This window comes from Hyperolius riggenbachi, chromosome 6 (assembly GCF_040937935.1).
Source record: "Hyperolius riggenbachi isolate aHypRig1 chromosome 6, aHypRig1.pri, whole genome shotgun sequence".
Lineage (NCBI taxonomy): Eukaryota > Metazoa > Chordata > Amphibia > Anura > Hyperoliidae > Hyperolius > Hyperolius riggenbachi.
In genome coordinates, this window is record NC_090651.1 from 332,886,532 (window position 1) to 332,911,858 (window position 25,327).

Here is a 25,327-nt window from a genome sequence, read left to right on the forward strand (position 1 = left end):
TTGTATGAACTGTTGCTAGATATACTAACATTTAACTAAAATATTTTATTTAGTAAGACTGCTAAATCACAGATGCTAGGGAATGAAACCGCTCGCATTGACTGAAGTTGCTGTAGAAGAGAACATTAGCACTCCTTTGGCACACCTCTGGAAAACACACTGAGATTTAATAAGATGGCTTTCTTGCCAAATGCTGCATGGGGCCCTCTCTTTTCTGAAGCAACGGAAACCTGTAGAGATTTACTAGCACAATGCTGTGAATGGAATGCCTAATGATCAATAAACCAGGAGTAATCCCCATCCATAAGCCACTCATTAATCACTTCTGACTTCATTACCCCACAGGCGTATCATATATATTCCCCATCCTGACAAAAGTGCCTTAATAAGGACACAGAATATATGGTTCATTTCTGTCAATCTATAAATATACAACAAGTGTTAATTCAACCTAGCTCTGATCAATGAGGTTTATACAACTGTTAATATCAATCCAATACCCTGGTGTGTCTTCCAAGAGGAGATAAAGCATGTACTGTTCACTCACAGGTCTAACTGTAAGAATACATTCCAAACCTTTCTGCCCCTGCTGTCTCAATAATCAACCAAGCCTGATCAAAACAGGATAGAATATTTGAAATCTTATCCCGGGAATTCTATCTGAATCTCTACCAATTAAATGTGGGACGAGGCAAGGCTGCCCTCTTTCTCCCCTTTTATTCTCATTAGCTATAGAGCCCCTATCAATTGCTATTCAGAATAATTCTGATATCAAAGGCTATCTACATGCTAATCAAGAGCATAAAGCAATTTTCTATGCTGATGATGCCCTACTATTTTTAACGCAGCCTATTACCTCTATGCCCACTCTTTTTCAGCTCTTGGATCACTTTGGTAGACTATCAGGCCTTGAGGTGAATGTGCACAAATCACAAGCGATGGCTGTGAATCTTCCTCCCAAAGTAATTAAACTTTATCAGGGAAACTTTGAATTCAAGTGGATGGCCACTGAGTTGTCATACTTGGGTATTAAGCTCACTTCTGACTATAATCGCTTAGTTAATGCTAACTATCTCCCATTATATAGATCTGTGCAGAATACCCTCAAGGACTGGAACTCGTATAAAGTGTCTTGGCTGGGTAAGATTACTGCCATTAAAATGGTTATCTTGCCCAGAATACTATATTTGATGAGAGCTTTACCCCTAAACCCCGGCCGCACCCTTATAAATAAGTTCCAGAGGTTGATTAACATATATGGGCGGGTAAACCTGGCCGTTTTAAGAATATGTATCTATCGCAAAACAGCTGATGGAGGTGTCGGAGCACCTAATCTCTGGTTTTACTTCCTTACCACTAGATTTGCTCAGACCCTCTCGGTTTAATGATCAGTCCACAAAGCTATGGGTGAATTTTGAGAATGAGTCAATACTACCTTTTAATATTACTTCTGTTCTTTACTTGGAAACCCCTCATCTGAAAGAATTTAAAAATAAAAATGTAATAGTGCACGAAAACCTTGCCCTTTGGTATACTTATAGGCACAAGTTTAATCTTTGTTCACCAAAACCCCCTAGGTTATCCTTTATTGGGCACCCTAATTTTACTCCTGCATTTCGAGACAGCTCATCCTTTTCCTGGTGGATTAATGATGTCATTACTAATTCAAAACGATTTTGGATTGGGGGTAAATTTGTTTCTTTAGAAATGTTGAGATTTACAAGAGAGCTACCATGGTCTCAATATTTCACATATACGTCACTTCTTTACTCAGTCCTCCAGTCCCGAGGGTTTCACAAATCGTACTTTCTATGAAAATTTGTTTCTCTCTTCTACTCAAACTGTGGGAGCTCTCTCTCGGATCTACTCCCACCTAATTGCCTATAATATTGATACTAAAACTAAATATATGCTAGAGTGGGAAGTAGAAGTTCAAACTACATTTGAACCTCAAGACTGGCTTAAAATTTGGGATGATCTCCAAATGGCCACTAAAACTCAAGCAATCAAAGATACTGCTATGAAAATTGCCACTAGGTGCTATAGGACTCCACTCAAACTTAATAAAATTTTCCCTTCAATCTCCCCACTTTGTTTTCGTGGATGTCAAGCAGAAGGCTCCATATTGCATATTTTCTGGAGCTGTCCCTTAATCACGGTTGTGTAGGATAAACTCAGGACTGGACAGCAATCTCTTATAGAAAAAGAGGTTGAGTTAACAGCCTCCCAAGCTTTGCTTTTCAACCCCAATCCTAGAATCCCTCGTAAGTGCAAAAGAGTGTACTATGTATTTGCTCTGTTCTCTGGATGATTGCTAGAAACTGGAAAAGGTTGGAGACCCCATTCGGCCAAATTTTATCTAGAGTTGAAGATGTTCGCACTATGGATCTCATCCATCATTCATTACACCATACCTTGCCCAAATTTCATTATAACTGATGACTGGTCTCTCTCTAAAATGTTTACAGATGCTTAATATTATAAATAGATGATTACTACCCGCTGAGGACGTACCCAATTATTCCTTTTTCTCTTGTTTATTTAGGCTGACTATTAGTCTGGCTTTTGTCATTAGGCATAATATTTGAATTCGCTGTATAACGGTCAATAGTACTATTGATTTTAGTACAATTATCTTTTGGCTTATTGGCAAACTTGCTAACTTGTTATTGTTCAACTGAGCTTTCTTTATTAAAAAACTTTTGTAAAAGAATATTTGAAATCTTGAAGTTAAAAGATGCAGTTAAAGATGCGTAATTGGTGCAAAACTGAACAGAACACAAAATGGTTGCCTTTCATTGTGAATATATTATTGACAAACTACTTTGCTTGTCTGGCTGACTTCCAATGGCACCATACTGGACTTCAATATGGAACCTGCTTTTGACAAGAAACACACACAAACACACACTGCAATCTGCTTCATACAATCTCCCTCCCCATCACAAAAACAGCACAGTGTACTTATTGCTACACATTCATCCTTTTCATGAGTCACAATTCAGTTGCCAAAATAAAAAAAAAAAAAATTAAGAATCCCACATCCCAATGTTCATGCTTATGAAACCACATGCAAATACACACTAAACCGGCCCTTGCTGCCTTGTAATACCAGCTTGCATGCAAATGTATGTAGTTTTGTATTGCACTAATCAAAAATCAGCAAGAAGTGCATCTGGTTGGCCTATTTCCAAGAGGCATAAAATTTGGATTAATTCTTAACCACTTCCAGACCAGGCTAGTCTAAATCTATGTCCTGTTTATTGTTTACATCCATTTATTCCTGCCAGGTTACCCACAAACATCCCACTTACTTGCCAACAGGAGCTAAATCACTCTTAGTACTCGATGGCACAGGCTTTTAAACACAAAGCATAAAACACAATGAAAGACAACTTTACTTACGGTAACGTCTTTTCCAGTAGTCAGAAGGACAGCACCCCTGGATGAGACTTGTCTCCCTCCCAATCGTGGACAGGAACTGCAAAAGAAAGATTTGCATAACAAATAGGCAGCCATATATAAGCTACTAGCTTACCCTCAGTACTTCAGTTAATACAAAAGATGACACGGACCGGTATAAATGCCTACTTACATAATTATTATTCCACCCAAAAATAGGGCGGGTTGCAGGGGTGCTGTCCTTCTGACTACTGGAAAAGACGTTACCGTAAGTAAAGTTGTCTTTCCCAGAACGTCATTGGACAGCACCCCTGGATGAGACGATGTACCAGATATGAGATCTAGGGCGGGACCACTGCCTGCAGTACTTTTCTTCCAAAAGATAAATCTGCTGCGGCTGAGATGTTTAGGCGATAATGCCTCACAAAGGTATTGTGACTTGACCAGGTAGCAGCTCTGCATATCTGTTCTATTGATGCCCCTGACCTCTCTGCCCAGGAAGTCGATATTCCTCTTGTAGAATGAGCTCTAATTGAAGACCCTAACTGCTTCCCTTGAGCTTGATATGCCAATGTAATAGCCTGTCTGATCCATCGTGCTAGAGTCGTTTTGGACGCCTTGTTGCCTCTTTGTTTCCCAGCAAATAGAATGAACATTGCGTCAGTTTTTCTCCATGGACCTGTTCTCTCCATATATTGTATAAGACATCTCCTCACATCCAGGCAATGAAGTCTCTTTTCCTTGTCATTGTTAGGATTCTCACAAAAGGAAGGAAGGAAGATTTCTTGATTCCTGTGAAATGAGGAAACAACCTTTGGTAGAAACGCTGCATCCGTGCGTAACGTAATTCTATCTTCAGAAATGACGCAGTAGGGCTCTTTAATAGACAATGCCTGTAATTCACCTATTCTTCTAGCTGAAGTAATAGCTAGCAGGAAAATGGTTTTTAGAGTAAGAAATTTATCCGAAATCTGTGATAATGGTTCAAAAGGGGCTTCACATAACCCCTGTAAGACAGTATTTAAATCCCATGAGGGTATTCTGGACCTGATTGCTGGTTTCAGTCTCTTTAAAGCTTGGAAGAATCTTAAAATTAGATTTTCTTCTGCCAGCCGTCTTTCTAGAAATACGCTTAGAGCAGATACCTGTACCTTCAGAGTGCTTATACTAAGCCCCTTCTTGTATCCACACTGAAGAAATTCTAATACGGATTTAAGTGATGTATTGTCACAAGATCTTTCCGAGCACCATTCGTTAAACACTCTCCAGGCCTTTTGGTATATTACTCGAGTCACCTTCTTCCTACTCTGTATCAAAGTTTCTGATAATTCGTCTGAAAAGCCTTTGGACTTCAGGATGCCCCATTCAGCTTCCAGGCTGAAAGGTGAAGGCTGTTTAAACTCGGATGCCACACTGGACCCTGGGACAACAAGTGAGGTATGGGAGGAAAGACTATCGGATCTGTAACCGCTAGTGTTCTTAGTGACGTGAACCATGGTCTCTTTGGCCATAGTGGAGCTATCAGGATTACTCGAGCCTTGTCCTGAATAATCTTTTTTATTACTCGTGGTAGCAATGGTATTGGAGGAAATGCATACATCAGTAACTCTCCCCAATTGATCGAGAAGGCGTCTACTTTCCAAGGTAGGTCCTCTGGAAACAGGGCACAAAATTGTTGACATTTCGCATTCGCTCTCCTTGCAAATAGGTCTACTTCTGGGCAACCCCATTGTAACGTCACTTGCTGAAAAACTTCCAGATCTAGTGACCACTCGTTCGAGTCTAACTTCCTCCTGCTGAGGTAGTCCGCCAAGTGGTTTGAGGTTCCCTTTAAATGTATCGCAGTTAATGATAAAAGATTTCTCTCTGACCAGAATAGGATCTTTGCCGTCTTTTCCCATAAGGATTGACTCCTCGTGCCCCCTTGCCTGTTCAGGAAAGCTACAACGCTCCTGTTGTCTGTTCTTATTCTGACATGAGAATTCTCTATTAGGGGGCCGAAATGTAGTAAGGCTTGCCATACTGCTTGCAACTCTCTGTTGTTCGATGACTGTGACCTTATTGTCATATTCCATGATCCTTGAGCCGGCAGAGAATTGAAGTGGGCTCCCCAACCCCACAAACTGGCATCGGTTGTGATTGTATTCTGTTGTGGATAATTCCATAGATGACCTGGAGATAGATGATCCAGACGTTGCCACCAGATAAGGGAAGTCTTTACACTTTGTGGAATGATGATCTTCTTGTCTAGAGTCACCAGAGACCTGTTCCAAGATTTCAAAATCCATATTTGTAGAAATCTCGCATGGAACTGTCCCCACTGGATCGCCGGAAAGGCAGAGGTTAGAAGTCCTAGAAGAGCCATGGCTTTTCTTAGCGATATGCTTCTTAATTTCTGAAATGAGAAAATACTATTAAAAATAGCAATGATCTTCCTATCAGGTAACAACAGTTTCTCTTCTCTGGTAGAAATATTGAAACCCAAAAATTCTAGACACTGGGAAGGAATCAGAGCAGACTTTTCCCAATTAATTAACCAACCTAACTCCTGGAGGACGCCCAGAGTTATAAAAAGCTGATCATTAACGGATTTTTCAGAAGAACCCCATAATAAAAAATCATCAAGGTAACCGACAATATTAACGTGTCTTAACCTGAGAAGAGCTAATACTTCAGACATAACCTTAGTAAATAGCCATGGGGCAGACGATAGTCCGAAAGGCAAGGCATTAAATTGAAAATGTCTTACCTCTCCTTCCATCCACACGGCAAACCTCAGGTATTGTTGGCAGGATAAATGGATTGGTAGATGTAGATACGCATCCTTCAGGTCTAGGGATGCCAAAAAATCGTCCTTCTGTAAAAGATGAACCACAGATCGAATATTGTCCATCCTGAACTTCCTGTATTTGACTTTTAGATTCAATTTCTTTAGGTTTAGAATCAATCGATAGGCTCCCTGAGGCTTTTTTACCAGGAAGATTGGGGAGTAGAATCCCTGTTCTCTTTGACATGCTGGAACCTGTCGAATTACTCCTTTCTGAAGAAGAGACTTTACTTCTGACTGGAGGGCTACTAATAAGGCTGGGTCTTTTGGACAAGGTGTTAAGACAAAGTTTTGAGGGGGGAGATGTTCAAACTCTATTCTGTAACCTTCTAATATTATGTTTAGTAACCATTGATTGGTGAATAGTTGTTGCCATATTTCATAAAAGTTGGTGATTCTCCCCCCCACCGGAATGATGGCGTCATTGTTTGTTTGTCTTTTTAGTATTAGTAGCGGTATTGCGGGGTCCTTGTTGCCTGTAAGGAGCCCATCTTCTACCCCTGGAGGATTTACTATCCGTTTCATTTTTAGCGGGGGCCCGAAATGGCCGTTTATTCTGAAAGGGGCGCTTCTTTGGGAAATTTTTCTTATTATCTGCTGTACGATCTAGTGTATCGTCCAGCTTAGACCCAAACAGAAGATCTCCTTCACAGGGGATACCACAAAGCTTAGATCTGGATGAGTTATCCCCATTCCATGTCTTAACCCATACTCCCCTTCTAGCTGAGTTCACTAGTGCGGTGGTACGGGCTGTTAATTTAACCGTATCGTCTGCTGCATCAACCATAAAATCTGAGGCATTAGTGATTTTAGGAAAGTCATTAAGGATTTCTTCCCTAGACACCCCATTTGCTATTTTATACTGTAATTCTGCCAACCAAGACTTCAGAGATCGACTCACTGCTGTCGATGCTACTGCCGGTTTAAAAGTTAATGAAGCAGACTCCCAAGCCCTACGCAAAACATTATCCATTTTCTTGTCTATTGGGTCTTTAAGGTTTCCGAAATCCTCAAACATAAGGTCTGATTTTCTTGAAACCCTGGAAAAGGACGGATCTAGTTTTGGCGGAGGGCCCCAATAAGCCTGGTCATCAGGAGAAAAAGGATAACGCTTAGATAAAGATTTTGGCCAAAAGGCCCTTTTCTCAGGATTTTGCCACTCTTTCTTGATCAAAGTTTTAAGAGTAGAATGGACCGGGATGAACCTGGATTGGGGGTCCGCCAATCCCTCATACATTTGGTCAAGGGGTGACAAGGGTTTTTGCTCTGATTTAATACCCATTGTTTCATGCATGGATGTCAAAAGATCCTTCATTAATTCTGTAGAAAAAGCAAACTTTTGTGGTTTTTCAGTCTTATCCATCTCCTCCCCCTCAGATATTTCATCTAATGCAGAAATTTCTCCCTCAGAAAATTGAGAACCTTCTACCTCACTATCTCTGCTTCTCCTAGCCTGCACAGGAGTACAAGATAAAGGAATTGGAGATAAACCACTGACATTAAGGTTAACAGGAACCTCATTGCTAGGACCAGGCATTTCAGCAGGGCTGGGAGCTACAGTCTGAGAAGAAATGGCAGAATCTTTAATTTCCTTGATGGCTGAAGACATTTCTGACCGCATCCATCCCATCAGATCCTTAAAGATTACTGGTGATTCATGCTTAACCAGTTTGTTTGTACAATCCTGGCACAGCTTTTTTGAGGTAGAGGATGACAAGCGAGAGGAGCAAATGGCACATTTCTTCACAGATTTACTAGATCCACTAGACTGTGTGGAAGATTTGTCAGATTTGTCCTGTTTTCCAGGCTTTTCATGTTTTTCTGGCTAAAAAACATAATAACAAACCAACCATTAGTACCCTCTCTAGTATATATAAAAAAACACATATATACACACTGTACAATTTGTACATAAGTACTTGCCAGAGAGGTATCTTGGGCTGGCCTGGCAGACTGCGCAGGAGCTGACCCAGAAGCGTCCTCCATGCTCACTTTAGACAACCAGAGTGAGTCAGGAAACAGATTTAAATAATCATCACATGACACAAAGAAATGCAAACAGCCACCTGAATACTCAGTTCATTAGCATGTTTCTCATTTGCATAAGCCTTTCAAAGGTTAGCCAGCCGCGGCACCTGCCGCTTAATTGCTTAAGCGTATTAGCATAATTATCCCCCTTCTGCGGCACCTGCCGCCTGTAAACCGTTACCTTAGCGGATCAGCTGATGCTGATCCGCAATGACCGCCGCGGCCGCCTGCCGCCTGATCTGAGTCACACTGGACGCTGCACGTGACGACTTCCGGGAAGACCCGGAAGTACTTTGTCTCCCAAGCGCGCCTGCGCTATATCTCCGCTGCCTTGCACGGAGAAGCCTCCTCCACGCTGCAGGGCTCCCACTGTCACCTGAATCAGCCTAACTGGAGCCCTGAAAGACGTTGCCCCTGAACACCTGTCAAGGATAGCACTCTGGAGACCTCTCCTCTGCATTCCGTCCGGGACAGGAAACTGAACTGAAGTACTGAGGGTAAGCTAGTAGCTTATATATGGCTGCCTATTTGTTATGCAAATCTTTCTTTTGCAGTTCCTGTCCACGATTGGGAGGGAGACAAGTCTCATCCAGGGGTGCTGTCCAATGACGTTCTGGGAAAAAAGGCTGGCAACATATTTCTCCTCCTGTACTAATTATATACCACAGCATTCTGCAGCACTTTACAGAGAAAAATAAACTGGCGTTAATCTCTAACCAGAAGCAGCTTACAATCTCAATTCTGGAAGAACCTGTTCTACATCAGACATGGTAGCAGAATACCAGCCCATTTTTTTTTTTACCTTCTAGAGCACAAACTGAAAGAACCAACAACTGTCATTAACCACCACAAGCTAGAAATAAAGGATAATAATACGTATTATTCCAGATGATCGTGGAGATGAGAGCAACACACTGCTGTCAGCCTTCGAGCTCTTATTTCAGGGTGAAAATCATCATTAACCCCTTAGGCTCATACTGAGAGACTCAGCAGTGATTATTACCCCCAAACGCACCATTATTATAACTCTGCAGCCAGTGGAAACGGACGCAGTTGCTATTACCAAGTGGTAAGGAGTTGTGTTTGGAGGTTGCTTCTTTTCCCCAAATAAACCCTACAAGTTAAAATTCCAAACTAACCAGTTGAATGCTACCAAGAATTGGGGGAATTTTTTTTTTTTTTTTTTTAAACAATGTTTGCTTGGGAATCTAAGTATTTTAGCCATTTTGAAGTCTTTTCCATTGCAGATATCTATAGCCATTTCGGGGTGGGGGGGGGGGGGGGACGATGACACATAGGGGTGCGACTGCAATGCGATTTTCCTATACAATCGCATGTATGGCTGGATTCACACTTGTCCAGTGTTCTCCCCAGGGCTAATTAGGTGGGCCCAGCTGATTTGAAGCACCGCCGGTTATGTGCTCACCTGGGGTTTCTAAAATCCAGCACTGTAAACCTTATTAAACTTCACATAGGAGCGCTCCATTGCCTGCTTTCAATCAGCGCTAGCCTCGCACAATAGCAAAGGCTGACGCTATACACTGCAGGAGCGCTCCCCTGCCTGTCACCTCGAGGCGGGTTGTAAGGGGCAGGACTCCTGCTCCGATTCTCCTTCCTGCCCTCCAATAAGTAGTAGATCTATGATGATATGATGGAACCTCTATCTTGTCAATAAAAAGAGAGAGCAGGGATGCTGGAGCCTGAGCAAGTTGGCGGACTGGCAAGGGGGGGGGGAGATTTCCCCTGTCCGCATCCCCCTGGTACTAAATGTAAATGCCTTTCCGCAGCTGCTCATTTTTGCCCCGCATCTCAATTATTAACCCCGCCACAGTATTCATACTTATCTAATGTGCCGGAAGATCTTGGGTTCAACTGCCCGATCATTAGCTCCTGCCGAAGGAGATTCTTCCCCTGCGGATATGCAGGTTAGGATACAGCCAGGCAGAGTCAATGGAGCAGGGGTGGAGAAGCAGCCAGCACACAGGTGTCACTTGGTGAGTCCGTTCTCAAATGACCTGTACGCTGATTTATGGCCAGCCACAGTCCTCCCTGAAGTTGCACTCTCCTGTCTGATGTGCCAGATCATCTGGACAGGAGATCTGACAAGTCATTTTTTCTTTGTACTAAAGTTGGCTGAGAAGAGCCAGGCTTACAAGCTGTGGTTTGATTGCCATCAGCGTAGTCCAGACTCAGGAGGAGATCAGGTTACAGGTCTTTCACACATGCAGCATATTACGCAGTATTGTACAGTGTAATATATATATATATATATATATATATATATATATATATATATATATATATATATATATATATATATATATATATATATATATATATATATATATATATATATATAGTCACTAACTGTCCCTCAAAGGAGCTCACAATCTAATACCTACCATTGCCATATGTCTATATTATGTAGTGTAAGTACTGTAGTCTAGGGCCAATTTTAGGAAGAGCCAATTAACTTATCCGTGTGTTTTTGGAATGTGGGAGGAAACCGGAGTGCCCGTAGGAAACGCACACAGACACGGAGAGAACATACAAACTCTTTGCAGATAGTGCCCTGGCTGGGATTCGAACCAGGGACCCAGCGCTGCAAGGCGAGAGAGCTAACCACTACGCCACCGTGCTGCCCAAATGGCTGTTAATTCACATGGGTGTTATTCCTGCAGGGGTTATCATCATAATCATATCTATAGCCCCTAAACACTATCTGCAATACCCTGGGACAGCAATAATTATGAGCAGGGACACACTGGAGCCTATGTAGATCAGTTATATATAGCCACTGTACGCTATCTGCAAAACAACCCTCCTTCTCCCAGGAAATATCATCCATATGAAATAAGCCATGTGAAATGCAATACTCATGAGCAGGGACAATGAAGCCTGTGTAGAATGGACATACATCGGGCGACTTGGCGGCTGATCAACCATCCGATTTGATTATTGTAATTGAAACGCATGAAAATCTGTGCCACCAAGTGCATGCCTGATCGACACTATAACCAATTTCGGGCAGAAATTGGTCACATATCGTTCGAACAAGCTGTAAGATGTAGGGCCGCCCTAATAGATCAAGTGCACAGAGGTAATGGCAAGAGGATATCGGGACAAGTGACGAACACGATAAACCCCCCCGATGCCGTTCCACCTAGTGTATAAATATGCATATATACATTACCTGTCCTATGTCACCTACTGCTCTGTGCCCATCCGTCTTCTGGTTCATCCTCTCATTAGGGCCCCATATGCCTGCCAGCATAGTGCACGTGTGACATCAAATGCACCATGCGCTAAACGTCCCACCCGCCTACTTTTTCATGCCACCCGGCTGGGGGGGGGGGGGGGGGGGGGGTTAGAATCTTAGGCCCAGTGCACACCAAGCGTTTTTGGTAGAGATTTCAAAGCCGCTGCCGCCTCTGACAACGCTTGGCTAATGTATCTCAATGGGATGGTGCACACCAGCAGTTTGAGGTTTTTAGCAAAAGTGGCTCCTGCAGCATTTTTGCTGTTTGCAGATGCGTTTCTGCCTCAATGTAAAGTATAGGAAAAGCTCAAACTGCTCTGAAAAAACGCTATATCAGAGCGGTTTTCCAAGCCTTTTGTTACGGTAGCTGTTCAGTAACAATATATAAAATCTGCTAAACAAAAATGCTCCCAAAAACACTAAGAAAACCTCTCTAAACATGCCTAGAATCTCTCTGAAAAATCTGCTTCAAAAACCTCCAGCGTTTATGGATCTGCTAGAGATTTTTGGTGTGCACTGGGCCTTACTGAAGTGGCCCAATGATTAACATTGGTTTGCAGATTTTCTGTGAAGACAACACACAGAAAAACAGACAAGTGTAAACACAGCCTCAAATGCAGCAGGATGGCGATTGCAATTGAGAGAAAAATCACCTTGCAAACAGATCACACTAATGGAAACATTCGCTGTGGCATCCATTCATTTTTCAGTACCCATCATTTAGCCATTTGCAAATGCTGAGAGGAAAACCAGCACAAACGTGTTTAATTAGTGTAAAAATGTGGATATGGTGTGCAGGTGTGTACCTGGTACAAGTAGAATATTTTAAGGTGTCAGCAAACGTACAATGCATGTATTCAAAGTACATGGGTATACAGTATGTAGATTGTGTCCATACAACGCAGAATGATTTTACATACACTCCATGTGGTTACAGCAGGTGGATAAGCATACATGGCATGTGGTTACAGCAGGTAGGCAAAGGTACAGGGCAGCATGTGGTTACAGTGGGTTGGTAAAGGTACAGGGCAGCATGTGGTTACAGAAGGTAGCTAGTGGTACAGGGAATGGGGCTATTGGGAGGGGGGGGGGGGGGGGGGTGTTGCAGCAGGTGGGTAAGCGTACAAGGCACATGTTATAGCATGCAGGCAAATGTAGATGATATGTGTACAGCACATGGGTAAATATACATCATGTGTGTCCAGTGTGGGTGAGAGATGTTGATGGCCATAATGTTGTACATTTTACAATGGCTGGGATATTGCATAGTTACTAAGTATAAAGTTATGACTATCTTGAGGACTTGGGGATAGTGTCCCTTTTCCACTGTTGCGACGCGATTTCGCCGGCATCCCGACGCTTGTAAAAACGCATGCGGATGCGTTTCCGCATGCGTTTTTACCCGCGATTTCACGTGCGATTTCGCATGGCAGGGTGCCATGCGAAATTAACCATGACTCTGCCAGGGCAAAATAACATTGAAAAAGGTGCGAAATCGCACGCGAATCGCGGGTAAAAACGCATGTAAAAAAACGCATGCGTTTTCCCTATTAAATACATTAGCGGCGATTCGCATGGATTCCCGACGCAGGCGAATTCTGTGGGTCCCGTCGTGCAGATTTGGCCCACCGCCAAATCGCTCCCGCACGTCACACATATGGAAACAGCCCCGGCCACTTCAATGTACCAAGCGAATCCGCATGTCGGCGCCGCATGCGGATTCGCTATGGTGGAAACGAGCCCTAAAGCTGAAACATACAATGGACAATTATGGCTAAAGATACCAAGGTAATCAATCTCTATGCGACTGGAATTTGATCAGATTGTCATGTATGACAGGGAGTACTCACTCCTTTAAATTGTATTCAACACAATTCGGTGAGTGCATAGACTGAACTGCAAGCATTATTTATATAGTGCCGACATCTTCTGCAGCGCTGTACTATACAGTTTATTGTCTTGTCACCTAACCTCTTGACGACCAGATAACGCCGATTGGCGTAAACTGGTCGTCTGCGGGTTACCATGGAAACGGCCGCTCGATCGAGCGGCCTTTCCATGTCAGTTCACGGAGGGTGTCTCCGTGAACAGCCGCCGATAGCGGCTCGCCGGCAAAATGTAAACAGGCGGGGAAGAAATCCCCGCTGTTTACATGATACGGCGCTGCTGCGCAGCAGCGCCGTAAGGCAGATCGGCGATCCCCGGCCTCTGATTGGCCGGGGATCGCCGGCATATGATAGGCTGAAGCCTATCCCACAATGCGCAGGACGGATATCCGTCCTGCGCAGCCCAGGAAAGGAGAGGGAGGTAAGGGGAGGGAGGGAGCGCACAAAACGCTGCGGAGGGGGGCTTTGAGGAGCCCCCCCCGCTACCCACTAATGGCCGGCGGCGATCAGACCCCCCCAGCAGGACATCCCCCTAGTGGGGAAAAAAGGGGGGTAGTCTGATCGCCCTGCTGCACTCCTGATCGGTGCTGCGGGCTGTAGAGCCCACGCAGCACCGATCAGTGAAAATTCCCCTGGTCGGCAAGTGGTTAAAGGAAATCAAAGGCTGGTAAAAAAAAAAAGGTTTTATACATACCTGGGGCTTCCTCCAGCCCTTTGCGGTCGGACCGCTCCCACGCCGCCGTCCTTTGCTGCCTGCAGCTTTGGTACCGGGTCCCATAACTTCCTCCAGTCGCAGCCAGTCTGCGCAGGAGGAAGTGCGCTTTTTTTTTTTACATATCTCTCCGGCGGCCATTGGTTCAATGAGAATCCTTCCTGTTGCTAGGTTGGATTCTCCTTGATCTAGCCGATGGAAGGACACGTTTGTGCCTGAACTCTGAGCTTATTAACGCTTGTACCCGAGCCCAGCAATAGCGTCAGCAGTGGTAGAACTTGAATGTCGGCAGCGACAGCAGTGGGCTGGATGCACAACGGTGAGTAATGTGAATACATTCACCGGAGAGTGTGAACCAAGCCTGAAGCAGAATTCCAGTTACAATGATTGCACTCCAGGATGCGTCTCACTGGTCACGTTGACATCATCTGGACTGCAATCCGCAGAACTACTGCGCCTGCGCAGTACAGTCCAGATGATGTTGCGCATGCACAGTGAGGATCTTTTGCTGGATCAATTCTGAACAGATCAGAGAGGAATCAATAGTTTTGCCACTTGGGGTGGCAATCTATAAGTGTATGGCCAGCTTAAAGGAATCCTGAGGTAAGCAAAGCATTGTAAGCTTTACTTACCTGAGGCTCCTTCAAGCCCCTAGCCCCTCGCTGAAGTTTTGTCTTCCTTCAGGGTCCCGCTACCAGCACCTGCCAGGTTGGAGGCTTCTGTGCATGCCTCCCGCAATCATGCTCCTGTAACCAGGAGCGTTCAGTGCACGCTCCCGGGCCACGGTAGCACGATCATGTCAGGCTCTGTCTAAATTATGGAGGTTTGGGGGGTAGGGGTCATGGGTGATCACTCTGCCTCCCCTCAGATTTGGGACCAGCCGATTTTTTCCTAACTGGCCGGCAAGACTACCATGCCATGCCTACCTGTTTGACCGCAACCCATCCTCAGATCAGATGCCGCTGAGCCATGGCCACACAGGCAGAGGTGACTGAACAGCTTCAACTGTCTCCAAAAACATGGCCTTTACCATATTGCCGAAGGAAGGGGGCGCGGCACAGAAGGTCTCCTTTGCCCAAGTACTCTTCAAGATCTGTTCATACCATTCTTTTTTTTTTATATCGCCTAATAGGGATTGGCACCTGATCACTCAAGCAACAACGCTAGGCCGAGAGGCTGTACATACAGAATCAGCTGTACAGCCGATGACGTGTTCTGTTTTGCTACACGTGTCCCATAGCTTCCTGTCTGACCAGATTCTTATTGTAGCAAGTCACTAGAATGCATTCCTAGGCTAGACCTTTACGAGTTCTCCATCTACTTTCTAAACACTTTACTTTGCATAATCTGTTAGATATCAGTGTTCTCCCCAGAATTTTTTTCCAGCCGGGTGGCATGAAATAGTAGCCGGGTGGCATGAAAAAGCAGCCGGGTGGGACGAGATGAAAATGCAGGGCAACTCTGCTTACAGCATAGGAGGTGGTGAGGAGGTTAGCCGATGACAGCCGGGTGGTCACCATATCTAGCCGGGTGGAGCACCCGGCTAAAAGAGCCTGGGGAGAACACTGGATATAACTTTATCCTACAGCTAAAGGTTGTGGCAATCTATAAGCGTAAAGGTCCGTACACACGCCGGACTGGAGGCAACGACGGGTCCATCGTCACCTCCCGCTGGGTGAGCGTTCCAACGACAGTCCGGCGTGTGTACACACTGTCGGCGGACTGATACGGCTGTTTCTGAGCGATCCGCCAGCGGGAGGTGACGACGGACCAGTCGTTGCCTCCAGTCCGGATCTTAAGGCCAGCTTAAAGTTTTCCCACTTGCACCCTTCTAAGTGGCACAGAATATTACCTAGATAACCATCACCCATAATGAAACTGTTAAAAGGATCTGCAAACAATTAAAGTGGACCTGAACTTTTGAACAGAAGGAAAACAGAGAAAAATGCACACTGAATGTATTTAGAGTTCAGCCTGTTTAATTCCCCCCTCATTTGTGTCTAATCACATGTTGTAATTTGATCTCTCTCAAGTCACATCACTGCCATGGCAGATAACCTCATTTGAAAGCACAGGCTGTTAACAATATGTCTACTTCCATGAATCAGGAAGTAGAGAGTGCAGATTTATTTTAGGATTTGTATCAGTTGTAACAAACATTTTTTGTTTAACGGTTATTATGCTGTTCCGTATCTTTCAGAGCAGAGGACGTTTTGAAATTCAGGTCCATTTTAATGGGAAGAGGTCACTTCTAGACAGTCATTCCAACAGAATTTGTGTGATATACAAGTACACACATACTGTACATAACCTCTTATTGAGGAAGAACAACATCTGGCAGGTTTTAATCAGCACCACGGAATATGTTGGCACTTTATAAATCAGTAGCTGATGTCAGTTTCCATTTCCTCATGGACCCTGAAAATGTGTTGCAACTCAGACAAAGTTTGCAATCCCCAAGTGGAGAAATGTCACTTTTGTTTTTAACCATTTCAGAGGTACAGCAAGTATATTGGGGAAAATCAACCCTGGATCGGCCTGCACCTAATGGCAGCAAAGAAATCGCTCTCAGATCAGATTTGATCAGTGAGAGATGTCTCTTCATCGATCAGCCGCCAAAATTGATTGATGTATGGCTCCCATATGCAACTACAGAACTACCCACCAAACGTCCTCTTGCTGCCGCTTACACTGTTGCAGGATACCCAGTCATATGGGACATGCACTCAGGACATTCAGGTCACTGAATGGGTGTATATGGGAGGTGTAAGGTCAAGGTCCAGGCAACTGCTGATAGCTATGTTTGCTTTGAAACAGATTACCATGGTATACTGGAGGATAATTAGCTGTAGAATACCATTAATGAGAACTGTGACCAATGCCTTCAACAGAAGGTGCCAGTAATTGCATTAATTCATCTTTCAAAGTGGATCTGAGATGAAAAACTAACTATAACAAGTAACTTGTCTATATATAAATATCTTATCTAAAGTTTAGATAGTTTACACAGAAAATCTAGCTGCAAACAGCTTCAATAGAATATGATTATTTCTTCCTGTGATACAATGACAGCAGCCATATTTGTAAACATTATACACAGGCAAGCGCAACTGCATTGTTAGCACTTAGCCTGTGAAAAAAACCTAATTCCCCCCCCCCTCCCCTCTGAAATCTCTGGCTAGTAATACCTCCCCCTGCCCAGACTGAGCTCCCATGAGCCCTTGCTGCAGTCTGAAACTGCTGAGGCTCTCTGAAAAACTGTGGGGAGGCTTGTTTAGTTTATAGGGAATTAGAGTATTAAAACAAAAAAAGTATTTGGCTTGAGGAATGCCCTATAAACAATCGGAAAGGAGCACAATTATGCAATGAGTAAAAGTTCCATCTTGGATCCACTTTAAAGGATGGATCCAGATACCACAGAGGCGCCAGGCTATGTACCGGACCGCATTGGTGATATGCTCCTATTTATTGCCTGAGGAAGTGGGATATACCCGCGAAACGCGTTGCACCTTGTTCGGAGTATGTAAATAAACTGATTTTTGCTTAAAACAGCAATTTTTGTGTCTGTTTTGGAGGGGTAAGTCCACCGCTACCTACTTCATTTTATCCATTTTAAAGAAATATTGTTTTTACCCTGTTGGCGCCTCTGTACTACTTTTGCAGTTGTTTCCACCCCTGGTGGAGGGGAATTCTTTTTTCCCGATCTACAGAGAGCGACTTCTTAATCCTGAGTGGGGACAGGTCTAATCTCCTCACCTGCCTTCATAGTGGTTACCTGGACGGTAACCCTTGTTTGTGAGTATAATCTACCTATACTTACCTTCCATACCCAATTTACAGTACATACTACACTATACTGGGCTCTCGGCGTCTTCCCTTATGTATGGTGAGCTGTCTTGATGCCCGTTGCCGCCCCTCTCCCCCGTTCTTTCTGACCCCCTCCGGTACCTGTAGTTGCCCTCAGGCCCTGTCTTCCAATTGTGCATCGGTGCGCATGTGCTGGCCGGTTGCACGTGTACTACAGCAAACAACCACAGCCGGGATCGCTCAGCGCATGACGTCACGCGCATGTACAGGGAGCTCACTGTCGCGTGCAGCCCGGCCAGCATAGGTGCACGGATGCACGACCAAGCTGACCGGAAGACAATTACAGGTACCGGAGGGGGTAGAAAGGAACAGGGGGAGCAACGAGCATCAGGTATCCTTCAGGGACTGGAACCCCTAAAAGATCTCTTATCATTTAGGGTAGTGTTCTCCAACCCTATCCTCAAGGCCCACCAACAGTGCACGTTTTGTGGAAATCCACCGAGGTAGTTAATCAGCTCTGCTGAGACACTAATTACCACACCTGTGCATATTTGTGGTTTTCTGCAAAACATGTACTGTTGGTGGGCCTTGAGGACAGGGTTGGGGAACTCTGATTTAGGGTCTGGAACCCTCTACACCCGCTTGATGATCAGAAAAGCGATCTTATAGTGGATTCTGATAGCGGTGGTCTGACAACCAGTGGAGTGCTCACAAAACGCTGCTTGCAGCAGTGTGGTAGCAATTAAACAAAGCACCTGTAGTGGGTCCCTGGCTTTGGTGAGCATGTGTGGTTTCCCATGATGCATTACTCTCAAATATGCAAGCAATGAAAAGGGGAACATATTCAGTTTAAAGCAAGCCTAATATAGATACTTAAAAAGAGGGAAGCCTATGGGTCTTTCAGAGGCTTCCCATCTCCCTCCACCTCACTACCAGCACTGGGTCCCCCAGAAACAAAGTTGCAGTGCACTTGCACAGACCTGCTTGGGCTTCAGCAGTAAAAGCCAAGCCCCATTGGTTCCGCTTCTGCACTGACAGCTCATGCCTGAACAGTAATACAGACCCGATCGGGCTCGGCTTTTTACACTGAAGCCCGAACAGGTCCATGCTGCTGGCGCAAACCAACAAGTGGCAGTGCTAATAAGGGCCAGTGGGAAGCTTCTGGATCCCTCTTCCAAGGTGAGTACCCATTTGATATACTTTTTCCCCTCGCAGGATTTTCTTAATGCTGAGCACACACAATGCTATTTCCTATCGTCAAGAATCGGACATTTATTTCCACCATCTCCGATCTGCTCCCAATCAACAACGGCTCAATTTTACAAAGTTATCAAGCGAAAAATCGCTTCCCGTTGTTGATCAGGAGCAGTTTGGATATGTACACATGATGAAACTTCATGTCAGATTCAGAGCAGTGCTTTTCAGCGCTGCTAGCTTTGGGCGCAGCCAGCGCCGCCATAGACTGTAATGGGAATCAGTCTATAGCGGCGCTCAGTGAGGAAGGTCGGCTCCGTCAGAAGACGGAGCCGAAGTTGTTTAAAAAACACAATAATTCGGCCTCCAGCAATCGCTGGAAGCCGAATTATTTCATTCCCCCACTATCCATGTCGGCCTGGAGGTGGAATAGTAATTAAAACGCCCCGGACTTGTGCAGAAGCAGGACCAGCCATTTAACAGCTGGATCCTGCGCCCAAGTCTACCAGCGCCGTATTCAAATGTACGCGTCAGATTACCCATCGATCAGACGTGACACTGCATTGTGTCTACCCAGCATAAGAGTTCTAAACACATGCTTTCATTATTAAGTCACTGAGTATCAGCCAGATGATTGTTAAGCTACATACACATGGGGCACAATTGTCCCCCGTTGCATGGCTACAAAAGACCAGGGAGCGACGGCTCCCTGGCGGCGACAGCTATCTGCACGTCTCGCCAGAAAGGCAGAGACGCAGCGGAAGCTGTCTGTGAATGGAGCATCCCCCAGCCGGATGCTCCATTCACTTGCATTGGGTCTCCTGTCGCTAGTCCGCATACACAAGCGGACTAGCGACAGTTGCGGCGAAGTTGCGGGGACAGCTGTTGCCGGCGATTGAACAAGTCAATCGCCTGACGACAGCTCTGAGCAGCTACGGTTCGGGGCACGCACGTCATACACACGGGCAACCTGACGCCACAACACGCGCATGCCACGTGGTTGCAGCGACAGCCGTACCCCGTGTGTATGAGCCATTAGACTAGCTGGCTTTGCTTTGACAAAATATAACAAACCTAGGAGAAAAAAAAAAAAAAAAACCTTAAAAAAATATCAGTGTCAAAAGAGAGAACACGGTTATATCAAACTGGGCTTTTGCAAATACTAACAATAGTAAGCTAAACATACTGCCTTTCATTGCTGACCTACTCTTGTCACAGATTTGTGTGACAGGTCCGCTTTAGCCACTGTTCTCTGGCGCAATCCACTCATTGGAGAGAAAAAAGGCTGGCAATTCCCATTAGAACTGTTCATAGCAATAACAGGACACGTATTTGCATATAACGGGGAGCTTGAGCAATAACGCAGAAGAGCCGCCATTTTATGGTCTCTCATCAGCACTGACAGCTCTCCAGCTCTCCTCTTTCAGCCATTTTCTCGACACGTAAGACGCTCTCCTCTCTCATCGCCCCCTCAAACAGTCACTACACCTTCCCTACAGGGCGACACAACCACCCTTACCAGTCACGACGGCACAAGGATTCGCCTCAGAACCGAGCAGCTCTGACCAGCTTTCCGCAGCGATACGCAGCTTCTGGTGTTTTCTACCACCAACCACGCAAGCGCAGTGCTCAACTGATGTCACGCAAACAGAATGTACACTCCCTCAGCCGCCATTTCGTGTCCTGCGCAGGCGCAGAAGCCAGCTCTGGAGAAGGCTGGCATTTCAGTCACGCAGCCAACCGGCCAGGCGCACGTGACGGCCAGGGGACTCTGCAGCCAATGGGAGGTGGGCTAGTGCTCCGTTTATGTAAGTGTGATTCACAGAAGGCAGATACGGAGTGTAGTAGTGGAAGGGCACATGAGAGACATTGCGGAGTCAGCGTGAGCGCCTTGTTGCTATGGAGACGTGTGACACGTCAATATTGTTTACTGGAATTGTTTCCTTCCTCTTTCACAATTTATAGTGTTTAGTGTTTATTGTCTTGCTAACGAGTATTGTATGTGTAACGTATGAGTTGCAGCAGGAAGCAGCCTATTCAAGCTTTGTTTACATGGCTGGGTTGTTATGAAACCAAATTCCTCTGTCCCTCTTTCTTCCTCATCTGTCCCTGTTTCAGGACTCATGTACAGATCTGTGTAAATATTTTCATAGTGAAAAATATGTTAAAGGGAAGGAAGGTTCAGGGACAATAAAAAAAAATCCAAATACACTTACCTGGGGCTTCCTCCAGCCCGTGGCAGGCAGGAGGTGCCCTCGGTGCCGCTCCGCAGGCTCCCGGTGGCCGACCCGACCTGGCCAGGCCGGCGGCCAGGTCGGGCTTCTTCTGCGCTCCATTATGCGTGTCACGCCGGCGCGCTGACGTCATCGGACGTCCTCCGGGCTGTACTGCGCAGGCTCAGAACTACTGTCGACATGGACATTACCTTGCACATTCAGTTATAACTGACAGCTGCTAATAAATAACTGTCAGCAACTGGTATATTTCAGTTCTGACAAAATATTGTCAGAACTGGAAGGGATCACTGTAAGAAGAAAATGGTGAGCTTCTGAGAGGAACTGACATTGAGGTTAGTATGTAATGCTGGGCATACACGGGTCGATCCGGCGGCAGATTAGCAGCCGGATCGACCCCCGCCGTGTCCCCGAGCATGCGCGCAGATCGATTCCCGCTCGTCCCCGCCGGCGCTTCTTATCACCCGCTCGATTCGCCGCTATTGTCCGCCTGCAGGGATCGAGCACGGAATCGATCCCCGCAGTGATCGGACACGTCGGATATTATCAATCGAGCCATCAGTGGCTCGATTGATAAGGGGGCATCGAGCCGTGTATGCCCAGCATAATAATCATTTGCAGCTATGTCATGAGTTTATTTTAAATAATTTTCCTCGCTTCAGGTTCCCTTTAAGATTTTACTGCAGGAAAGGTCAAGGGGTCATTACTTCTGCTTTGTTTTACAGTTTAAAGGAACACTCCAACTAAAAAAAGTAAGCATTTAAATCTGACAGAAGAACAGGTTCTAGTCCATCTCTTCATGAGGGATTCTCCTTTTCTTTGTTTTCAAAAGCATTTTCTGAACGGCACTTTAACTGCCAAAATAGTAAGATGCCAGCCTCCCTACTTTCTTTCATTTAATCTTACCATTGATCCTCGCTTACTGGCATCTGGCTTCACTCTACTTCCTGTGACATCACAGGAAGCAGAGAAGAGCCAGATGCCGTTACGCGAGGATCAATGGTAAGATGACAGCCCACTCTGCTGTGCACTTTACTCTGCAAACGGGACACTGGGGGGCACATTCAGAGGGAGGGAGAAATATGATGCTGGACCCGCATCCCACACACCGCATCCGCGTGGCTGGCGCCTCAATCATTTTTTCGGCTCCTCTCCAGAGGCACCCTCCTCCCCACCCACGGGCACCCTCACCCTCCTCCCCACTCACGGGCAGGTTATATTGACTATTTTTTAAAAACTTTAAAGGACCATTGCAGTTTTAATTTAAAAAAAAATCATATAAAATGTATGCTTGACTAGGGGTGTGGCCTAAGTGTCCCGCTTTGTCATTTCAAAATGTTGGGAGGTATGGTGGTCCTTTAAAATTCAGAGTGTAGATTCTAAACTGCAACTGTAACAGTCTAATGGTATGTTAAAAATAAAGCTATATAACTAAAAAAATTAAAATATGAGATACTTTTCTTAACTATTTATTATTCATACTAGACACCCGGGAACTGTATAGGGGAGCCTTTCCTGAAGGCTTTGAATCTGTGAGTACCCGCAAACTGAACAGTACCCCAAACTGAACATATCCTTCACTTACTTTATCTTCTGCTCAATTTGAAAACACGTGCTAAGGTGTTATAGGATGTAGGTAGACATACAAAAGGATCAGGTTACAGAAAAACAGAAAAACTGGGTCTCCATCTGCTCTAGGGCCTCAAAGTCTGCACGTGTAATGTCTGGCAGTTCTGCTCTCTTTCTGCTGCTGTGCTCCGCTGCAACCGGCAGGAAGGGATCCTTACAGCACAGCCATTTCTAAGCCGTTAGTTTCACAGTTATGGTCCTTACCTGCTGAAATATTTTTATTTGGTCAGCAGGCACTTGTCAGCCAATCAAGTGTACAGCTATACACCCTTTGCCTGCCGTACCAAATCTAGCAGGAATTGCATAAATTAGGCAGCTTTCAGGTGGGAGGCTTCGGTTGGACGTAATCGTAAATTATGTCACTAGCAGGGACTGCTCCCACAAGGGTCCCCTCCCTAACCACTCACCTATCAACCGCATCCTGGAAGCTGCAAAAAAAGAAATGTAAAACCACAAACACTGGTTCACAAGACAGTCAGGGGCCCCAGACTCTCCCACAGGCCGGGGCCCCCAAACCACCATGTGATTTTCTCAAAGAAGTAAGTCCTATTGTTATTAATTGCATATGCGCAAACGTGCAAATCACAGCACAAACTATTTTTCTACATGCGACATCCATAAAATAGAAACGTGGTTGTCAATCTAATGGAAACAGGCCCATAGTGGAAACAGGCCCTAAGTCCAGGAACCCACTAGGAGCACTTTTCTGAGCGCTTTGTGATTTGAAAAGCTCTTACTAATGTAATGCTATGGGGTGTGATCCCACTTGAGCATTGTAATTTTAGAAAAATCCCCCATTGCATTGCATTGGCAAGAGCTTTTTCAAATCACTAGCACTTAAAAAGGCTTATAGGGGGTTTGAGCCCTTACTGCCCTATCAGTTTAACATTTTGGAAATCCTTAAAGCCTGTGTTCACTAACTTTTTTTTTCTTTCTTGACCTTTTCCCATCTAACAAAACACGGTCCTTTCCCCCAAAACCCTTCTTCATACTTATGGGTGTCCTCAGTTTTGGATGTGAAATCCCTCCCTTCTGAGCAGACAATTTTATTCTGCTCTGGACCATCTAGGCTTCCATCTGTCTGGAGACTGCCATCCCCTAAAGCATAACCTCTTCCATAGGATAGCTTCAGAGGCAAGCTGGCCCTGCCCCATCCCAATTTTCCTGGACTGCAGCACCTGCCCATGGCATTGCCATGTCCTCTCCATTAAAATGGATCTATACTTGGAAATTATGAAAGCTGCTGTTGCCAACCTTGTTCTAAAAATGCTGCTTCTCTGATTTGGTAGTGATCCTCTGTGTTTAAAGGATACTTATAGTGAAAAAGGAGCCCCAAATGGGTTCTCACCTTAATAGAGGAAAGCCGTTGAATAATCCAGAGCCTTCCACAATTCTCATCTCCTGGGCCGTTCCGGTGCTGCATCTCACGAAAGACTGTCGACAAGCCTTTGCAGCAGCATTTACCCGATCAGGCTCGTCTTTTTCCGTCAAAGCTAAGTGGGTCTGTGCTACTGCGCAGGCTCTTTGCTGCTGGGCTTCCGGGGTCCCAGCGCTGGGATGTCCTAATGGGGTAAGTACAAGGGGAGCCTCTTGAAAATCCATAGGCTTCTCTCTCCCAAGGTAAGTATCTAACTTTTTATTGACAAACCTTACAGGTTATCTTTAACCACTTTGGGCCTGATTCACAAAGCGGTGATAACCCAGTTATCACGCCTAAAAGACTTTTGGCGTGATAACCTTTGCACTAGCAGAGTTATCACCGTTTTGTGCTGCTGATCGCGCGAAGCTTCCAGGCGCGCGCAAAGTCCCATAGGGTTTAATGGGCGCTGCGCGATTGCGCACTCAAAACTTTGCGCGCGGGATCTGCGCACAAGTTTCTTTTGATCACGCCTGAACTGAGTTTAGGCGTGAGAAAGGGCTTTTCACTGGCGTGCAAACAGTTTGCACTGCATTGTGAATATGGCCCTTTAAGACTAGAGATGGCTCGAACCTCAGATTTTGGGTTTGCGAACCGCGAACGCGAATTTCCACAAAAGTTTGCGAATCGGCGATCCGCAATAGACTTCAATGGGCAGGCAAACTTGAAAAACTACAAACACTGTTTCTGGACACAAAAGTGATGGAAAAGTTGTTTCAAGGGGTCTAACACCTGGTGGGGGGCATGGCGGAGTGGGATACATGCCAAAAGTCCTGGGGAAAATTACGGATTTGACGCAGAGCAGGGTTATAATCCTTAAAAGGCAGAAATCACATTGCATTCCTAAATTGGAGGCATAAAGTGCTTGAAAACATCTTGCATGTGTAGACATGGATCAGCAGGTAGTGTAAGTAGTGTACTGCTTCACACTG

At 45.2% G+C, this 25,327-nt stretch overlaps 1 protein-coding gene across 1 annotated transcript in view; it reads right to left on the bottom strand.

The window, feature by feature from the left end:
• The window catches only part of DEDD2 (death effector domain containing 2), a 49,170-nt gene extending 28,394 nt beyond the window's left edge, over positions 1–20,776 (bottom strand). Inside the window, exon 1 of the mRNA XM_068241487.1 lies at positions 20,635–20,776. The gene's annotated coding sequence lies outside the window, so the exon portion shown is untranslated. The remainder of the gene's footprint in view (positions 1–20,634) is intronic.
• Between the last annotated feature and the right edge of the window lie 4,551 nt (positions 20,777–25,327).